This window comes from Protopterus annectens, chromosome 2.part0, assembly GCF_019279795.1.
Source record: "Protopterus annectens isolate FY-2018-M chromosome 2.part0, PAN1.0, whole genome shotgun sequence".
Taxonomy (NCBI): Eukaryota; Metazoa; Chordata; order Ceratodontiformes; family Protopteridae; genus Protopterus; species Protopterus annectens.
In genome coordinates this window covers 864432558-864441145 of record NC_056728.1, presented here as the reverse complement: position 1 = coordinate 864441145, position 8588 = coordinate 864432558, and the positions used below count along the sequence as shown (strand labels likewise).

The window sequence follows — 8588 nt, the reverse complement described above, 5'->3', positions numbered from 1 at the left end:
AAAGGTTCAAAGGGATGTCAAATAATGTTTCTCAATATGAAATTCAGATCCCAGGGAGGAGTTGGGTTTTTGTATGGTGGGGTCTTATCGTTCCTTTCAAAAAAGCTTTAGAGAGCCTGTGCGACATAATTGTAGAACCATTTTCTCCCACATGAAAATTTCAATTTGCTGCCAGGTGAACCTTAATAGTAGAAGCAGCAGCTCCCTCATGAAAAAGTTTCACTAGGAAGTCCAGAATAGAATGTATAGGTGCAGAAAAGGGATCTGTCTGATTGTTACTTTGTCCATAATATAAACCTTTTGCGTTTACTCTTGTAAGATCTTTGTGTAGAAGTTTTATGGGAAGACGACAAAACATGTTTGACTGGGGAGGAAACCTGTCAATTAGGGGAATGGGAGCAGCCAAGCTGTCAGTTTGAGGTTGTGTAGGCTGGGATGTACTTTCCCCAATGGGTGAGTTAGAAGGTCTGGAGCAGGGTCCAGAATCCATGGTTCATCCACAAGATGAGGCTGAAGGAAGGGAAACCAGATCTGACGAGGCCAGTAGGGGGCAATCAGGATTATCATAGTCTCCAAACAGACTTGCTTTCTGTAAAAACTTGGGAATCATAGGAATTGAAGGGAAAGCATAGAGGAGTCCCAGAGGCCAATCGGGAACAAGTGCATCCCTTGGTGACTCCCCCATGGGAAGGATCAGGGCAGAGTAGTTGCTGCATTTGGCATTGGCGGGTGATGCAAAGAGATCACAGCAAGGCTGGCCCGAGTTTCAGAAAATCTTTTCCGCAACTTTCTGATTGAGGGACCACTCATGTGGCCATAATATAGCTCTACTCAATTTCTCTGCAATCATGTTGGATTTCCCCAGGATGTGCATTGCAATCAGAAAACAGTTTGAGGCCACTGCCCATTGCCAAACCCTTAGAACTTCTCGACAAAGGGTGTAAGATCTGGTTCCTCCTTCATTTATGTTCCAGACTACTGACATGTTGTCTGACTGAACTGCTGTCGTTCCTAGAGGGACAGCGTACTGAAATGCTTGCAACGCCAAGAGCATTGCTCTCATCTGTAGGACATTTATGTGCAAGTGAGCCTTGTGTTCCTGTCAGATGCGTTGGATTGTCTTCCCTAGATAATTGCCCCCCATTCTGTCTGGGAAGTGTCTGTGGTCACCGTGGCTTGGGATTGAAGGGGGATGAAGGGATGGGCTTGAGATACTAAAGGAGAGTGAATCCACCACTAGAGATTCTTTTTGCAGGAGTTGGTTATGAGGATCTTGTGCAACATTGGTAGTTCTAGGATTGACCATTGTGTGGAAAGTAATCACTGAAGTATCCTCATATGCAGGCGAGCTAGGGGGATAAGTACTATAGACACTGCCATCTTCCACAGAACCTGAAGAACTAGTTTTGCAGAGGTCCGTGTCTTCCTGATTAACAGTTTCACACATGAAGGCTGAGATTGTGAACTCTGTCATGAGGGAGTCTTGCTATCAATGTAGTTGTATTTATCTCTGGTCCTGTAAATATTAAGTCTTGACAAGGCTCTAGAGCAAATTTATCATAATTTATGGTAATGCCTAGGGGGGGGAACAAAGCTGAATTGTATAGTCCCAGGATTGTAGCAGAAGATGCCTGGTCATGGAGGATATGAGCTTGTCATCCGGATACAAAATCACCTGGAATCCTCGGAGTCGCAGGTGAGCTGCCACTACTGCCGTGCATATGGTGAGAACCACCTTGGGGGCTGTAGTAAGACTCAAGGACAGAGCTTGAAACTGGAAGTCACTGGCTCCTAGCCAGAAGTGCAAAAACCCTTCTGGATTGCCTTTCCATTCAAATGTGGTAGTACGGATCCGGAACGTCTGTAGAGCACATCCAGTTGTCTTTTTCCAGGAATGGAAGTATTGACTGCAGTGTCACCATTCGGAACTTGGTCTTTTTCATAGATTTGTTCAGTTTGCTGAGATCCAAGGCTGGTCTCCAGTCCACTGATTTCTTTGGAACTAAAAACAATCTTGAGTAAGTTCTGGATCCTCTCTGGTCTGCAGGGACTTCTTGGATGACACTTTTTCTTAGCAACTTTTGAATTTCTAATGTTGCTTGTTACTTTTGATTGGGTGGAACATCTGGAACTGACTTGTTTAAGGGAGTGGGGAAGGAGAAGGGAATTGTATATCTCCTGGATATTATGCCCTGCACCCATATGTCTTTTGTTATCTTTTGCCAGGTTTTGAGGTGCAGAGACGATCGCCTCATGACTGCTTCCAGAGGCAAGCACTTGGGCACTCCTTCAGGAGTGCTGGAAGGATCTGCCAAAGAAAGATTCTCTGGAGCCCTAATTCTGTGTGCCTCTTCTGCCGCGAGGGCAGCATCTTCCTTAATTGCTCCCCCACTCTGCCCTGGGGGAATTTCCACCTTTTGTGTCCTGGTAAGACATCTGTGATTTCTTGAACCACATCTTTCCTCTACCTCTCTGACCCTTAGCAAATGATCTGGTAGGTGCGGAAAAATGTACTTCAATGACAGACAAGGTCTTAACTTCCTGTTCACACCTGGTCAATGTTTCTTTTACTTTAGGCCCAAAGAGGGATGAGCCATCAAAGCCATCAAAGGGAGCATTAACGAAGGAAGTCTTGAAAGGCTCTGCGAAATCGCAAGGGCGCATCCAGGCCTGTCTCCTGATAGAGATGCCTGAACCTGCCTCTCTACTTGCTTCATCTGCTGCATATGAATTGAGCCTCATGGATGAGTTGACAACTGAATTAAGGGTAGCGAGCAGAGCGTTGATCTTATCTGCCGGCACCTCAGCTACAGTTCCGTGGAGGGAGTCTGAAAGTTCCTTTAGCAGGTCCCTCTGTAGTCTAGTGAAATGGGTAAGGTAGTTCAGTGACCAGGAGGTAAAGGTCGCTGAAGAAAAGACACACTTCCCATACCTATCCATGGTCCTGGAATCCTTATTAGGAGGATGGATAGAGGAACTGGTCTCAGAAAATTCCTTTTCCATAGCTGCCGCCACAACCATGGCATCAACTGCTACACCTTTGGTTAGAGAAGCCTGATCTTTGGACTGTAATATATTTGTTTAGCCTCCTAGGAGTGGGTTTATAGAATCTGGAGTCTCCCAAGCCTTCCGAGAGATTAACTCAATAAGCTCATCAGAAGGAGGAGTCATCCAAGAGGTTAAAGGGCGAGATCCGAAGGCCTACAGGTATGCCAACTGCTCAGCCAAAGGGGAGGAGGACTGATAATCACCTCTCTGTTTTAAAATTTCCAAGATGTCAGGAGGTGACCGTGGGGACCCTTCTGCTTTATCGAGGTTGGTATAGGACATGATGGACTCCTCTGGGGAGCCAAGATGCTTTCTCTTGCATGTTCTCTTCCAAGGGACTTCCTCAGTGGGATATTCTGGAGAAGTTTTGGAAGAAAGGAGAGTCTCCTAAGGGACATCCTGAGGCCTGGGATCTGTGTGGTCCTGTGGATGGGTGTGAGTAGGCAAAGACACCTGTGCCGGTGAGGAAGGAAGATCAGAAGAAGCTTGTGTCTTAGACTGGAGGATAGACATCACTCTCTTCATCATTTCAAAGGCAGGCTGTCCCCACTCTGAAGAACCTCCCAGTCCTGACAAACAGGCTATCAGAACTGGTGGAACCTCTGGAGCAGAGGACAGTGGCTCCAAAGTTGAGGTAGGAGCCAAACTCATCTGCTCTGAGGCCCCGAGAGGCAGGATCAGATCAGAGGAGAGATCTAAGCTGGCTCCAAGGACCCGACCAGAGAGCGTCAGCTCCCAAAGGTTCCCTGCTTTGACTAGGCAGAAACTCTTGGGGCAGATATCTGTCCTGGACCCGATATCAACACAAGCTGGATGTCAGAATCTTCTGGTGCCATAACCGCAGGATGGATTGAAGGAGGAGCAGGTACTGACTGGGAAGACCATGTCAGATCCGACTCCTTTGGGCTCAGATCCAAAACCCGACTCCTTTGGGCTCAGATCCAAAAGTAACTTGCCCATAGCAGGTGTCTTTAGGAGCCTCTGCACTACCCTTTCCACATCTTCATCAGAGAGACTCCTGGTTGACCGGGTAAAAAGTGTAGGAGACCTGGATCTGGTCAGGAACAGAGAAGGGAGCCGAGAAGGAATGGGCTCCAAGGAAGGAGATTGGCTCCAATAGTGAAACTCTGAAGGCAAGGAGGATTTTGGAGTCGAAGGCTCAGAAGTAGTTGACTTAGGAACCGGTGGTTCTTTCTGCTCCAATGAAGACTCAGATCTTAAGGTTCCTGCGTGCTCCGAATGTTCAGTCAGAATGGCCAGTTTTGGTTTTGGTTCAGTAGATTTTGGAGCTGAAGGACATTTCACCGCTTTTTCCTGACTTCTCCAATTTCGAAGAAGAAGCGGGGGAAGTAGCCTCAGAAAATGGAGTTTTCAATAACCCCTTCAAGATCAACTTGTTTTTACACTCCATGAGTGCTCTCTGATTAAAGGCGTGGCAAATAGAACGAGATTCCTGCAGGTGAAGAGGCCCTAAATAGTACACACATGGTGTGTGAGTCACTGAAGGGCATCTTCGTACCACATTGCTCATATTTTTTAAAGGCAAGAGGCTTTCCTTCCTTTTGAGATATGTTAGTAGGAGCAATAAGTGGTACACTCCAACTACCAAACTATATAGAGAAGTAAGATAAGAAGAATAAGGAGTTTTTAGAGAACTAAAACAGACGCTGACTAGAAACGGGAAGAATACTACCTAAATACTACAAATAAGTTTAACTACAACAGTAAAGAATAAAGGGAATGGGGATAAAAGAGAAAAACACCCTCTAACTTAATCGGGTGAGAGTTTAACACATCCTCTAACTTAAACAGATGCTAACCAAAGTCCAAAAAAGGATAATTGACAGGAAAAGTATAGACTAATCTGAGGGAAGGTTGATATGAATTCTTAAAGGGAAAAAGATTGAACTATAAGATAAAGATGCAAATAAAACTTAACCCAGAGCTTCAAGCAGCATGGCAAACGGGATCTAAGGAAGTTAGGGAACTGCATTATGGGTAGGGAAAGATGCCCACGAGCTTTGCTGAAGACTTTGAGCTTTTGGAAAGGCTGAGACGGATCCGACACATCGGGTCTGACCTCATCAGATTGACAACAACACATCCCCTTTTTTTGCAGCAACCCCCTCACACACCCTGGTATTTATGCACATTAACTCTAAGATTGCACAATGTCTGGGAAAGGTCCCTACCATGAGAACTGCATGATATCACATACCCATCTGTACAGTTAGCTAAACAGATGTCGACCAACAATAGTTGAAAATTTCAATGGACAATATATATATATATATATATATATATATATATATATAAAACATGATTTTGTGATCATAGTTTTATCAATGCTTTTTTTTTTTTTTTTACCCCTTTAACTTTAGCCAACCATTCTTGATGGTAATTCAAGTCCCATACACCATGCCTACTACCCTGATGGAGCTAGACACTGTGAAACCCACAGCTCTTAGTATCTGTTACAGAATGGTAGAGGGAATATAAGCAAGTTTTACATTGATTTGCATACTTCTGCAATCAGCAAATTGGTTTGCTGATGGCTTTCAGAAAGCAGTTTTTGAAGCTGTTACCAAAGACCTACATTTTATCAAGGCCAGAACCAGCCGTTTAGAACTACATCATTAATTCATTTTTCATCCCTGAAATAACATTCAGGAATGAAGAAGACTGTTCTGTGCTGTACACTAGTGTGTTTTTCTGTATAAAAGAAAAAAGGTATGGCCGTACACCATGTCATTTAGCACCCTACCGAAACCCAGCACTTGTAGAATGACATTGGGTTTTGCCCTGTCTACCATTGTCAACATTGTAGTCTGACACTGACAGAGTACCAGTTTGTTAAAATAAACAAGTTAAGCCATCTTTTCCAAAGTACTAAGGTGTTTTTCATTTTTTTAAATAACAAATAAAAATCCCCTTTGCAGTAACTGCTGCATCCTTTGCCTACCAGAATTTCTGACGCTGTGATCTACAATCTGTAGTCTGCCATTATCCACCATCCCACCACTGACAGTGGGGTGTTCCCAGCCTAGAATCAAGTTCCTAAAAAAAATGTTCTTACACAAATCACATGTGATTTTTGAATAATAAAAAAATGTCTGTCCACTTCTGTGTGCTGTTCTTCCCCCTTTACATACGGACTGCCTAGTCCCATAGTATGAAAACACCTTCTGGCATTTGTGGTTGATTATGTCATCAGTTTCTAAAGTAAGGAAAACAGTTCTTTATGGGATTTGTTCTTTCTAATGAAGAAAATAGTCTACTGACATGCCACACAGAGCCATCAAGGCATCACTACATACCCTACAAACCCCTTCACCCACAGTGTAACCAAGATTTGCAGGACGTACTCCTCCTTGTTTTCAAATCAGAAATGCATTTTTTCCTTAGAGACACATTTTGAATGAATAGAGGCAACTGCATTACTATTATATATCACTCATTGCCATAACTGAGGAGAGGCATAGTACTCCCTACTCCTCAATACTATATGAGGAGTGTGAAGATCCAGAATCCATTTTCTCTGAGACAGACAAGAATGGTAAGTCCTCCCATCTGTCTGGCTCCTCCCCACATGACCCATATAGTGAAGCTTTGAGGCTTATAAAGTTCACTGTAAAATTTCCTTAGGCATCCCCCCCTGCCTTGTGTTTTAATTGTTACAGCTAGAAAAAACACAGCAGAGATGTGAGGAGCTAGCTGTGCCCAGCATTAAGATAGAGGACTGACTTCACTTCCTTGTTGTTTGTAACAAAAACAAAAAAAAATCAGTGAGTAAACGTCAGGAACCCACACACACAAAAAATAGATCAGTGATCTGAACTGTAGTATGAAAGCCCAGACAAACAAAAGACAAATCAAATGACACAGATCACCAATGGCTCTGGTAAATCCGCCTCACATCCAGGAACTCTGTGTATCACGGGAAGGATTTCACAGGACAAACAAGTAGAGCCATTGGTTATATAGTTAACATGTTCTGAGGTCACTCATAGTTACTTTATATTTTGTTATGCATTTTCTGTTATTTAAAAGTATCACTAACTCTACTAGTTTTAAGGAGTGGGTCATTAAGAAGAAGACTGTTCTTTTCATCTGATTTTTTTTTTTTTTTTTTTATCTGGCCAGAACTGTATTATTTTATAATACCCCTTCCCTTCAGATGAATTATTTTATGTAATCAAAGGTACTTTCTTGCAGAAACCTTTGATCTGTATTTTTCCTACCTACTTAATTTTCTTTGCCTGAATACATGCAACTGTTTATCTATAATTCATTTTGGCATACTCCCACACACATACTGAAAAGAGTGAAATCTCAATTCATTGGTTAGGTAGACCTAACTAATACATTCCCACATAGCTGAGTCCTCTCTCAGTTGGCATTAGGTTATTTACTGAAATTAAATGGAGCCACTCATTTGTCTTGCTCCTTAAATAATGCAAGTCCACTCAGTTATATAATTAACCGCAGATTTACTTACATGTTTAAAATCCTTTTATTTTACTTGCACCTTACCAAGTTACTTTTTTGCTCACATAACCTGAAACAGCATCTGTTTTTCCTGCACACGGAAATCCTGAAAGATAAAAGTCAAAAATGACTTCTATTAGGGACCTTTTCTGTCAAGAAGACCCTGAACAAAAAATAAATAAATAAAAATAACTTAATTCATCCAAGCTTAATGCCATTTAATGATTGCATTAGTTTAACTATACCTTACTTATTAAATCAGAGATGACTTTTTCAGGCTTTGCAAAGGAAGATTTGTTGCACCACATACATAGGCTCATAGATTACTAGGCTAACTGCTTAAGAGCCCTTACAAGCATAGACAGTATAATCCAATTTTACCCAGTATATGCATAAATAATATACATACAATATATTTGTAGAGGAAGCAGGATTTGAGCTGTAGCTTTGCTAACAAAAGACTGCAGTATGTATATATATTTTGTCTTACCTTAAATAAGAATGCATAATTCGTAAGTAAATCAGAAGTAGAAGACAATGCTTTTCACGTGAAAGTCTCATGAATCTTAACGCATTAACCTTAAACACATATTCAGTCCATTGTCCAGATTTGTTCACCTGATCTTGCTGTACCAGTTTAAGCATTATTTCACTTCACCTTCAATGGGGCAGGGGGGGGGGGGACTTTTTTGTGCCAACACCAAAACGTATAACTTCAGAGCATCTGTGTCAGTGGAAAAGTACTGGAAACATTAAATGCCCACTTCACATTTACTTTTAAACAAAGCCTTTTATCCAGTAGAAATACATTCAGGTTTTTATATATTATGTAACTTAAAGCACACCTGTACATAAAAGATAAAAAAATATACATCAGTTTACCACTACAGAGTCAAGACCTCAGAAATGGAAATTCTGTGTTCAGTGTCACATTTCAGTACAGGTTCAAAAATATCTGCTTCTGTGCTTCAGATGTGAAGCAGTAGTCATTCATCAGGAGGCTTGGCGTTGCATCATTTCTTGCTTTGAGTGTGATGAACAGCTACTAGTGT

The 8588-nt window shown here is 42.1% G+C and overlaps 1 protein-coding gene across 1 annotated transcript in view; it reads left to right on the top strand.

Annotated features, from left to right (window-relative positions):
* Positions 1 to 8588, top strand: part of PLGRKT (plasminogen receptor with a C-terminal lysine) — a 1070348-nt gene that overhangs the window by 598925 nt on the left and 462835 nt on the right. The gene's annotated exons all lie outside the window — the stretch shown is intronic.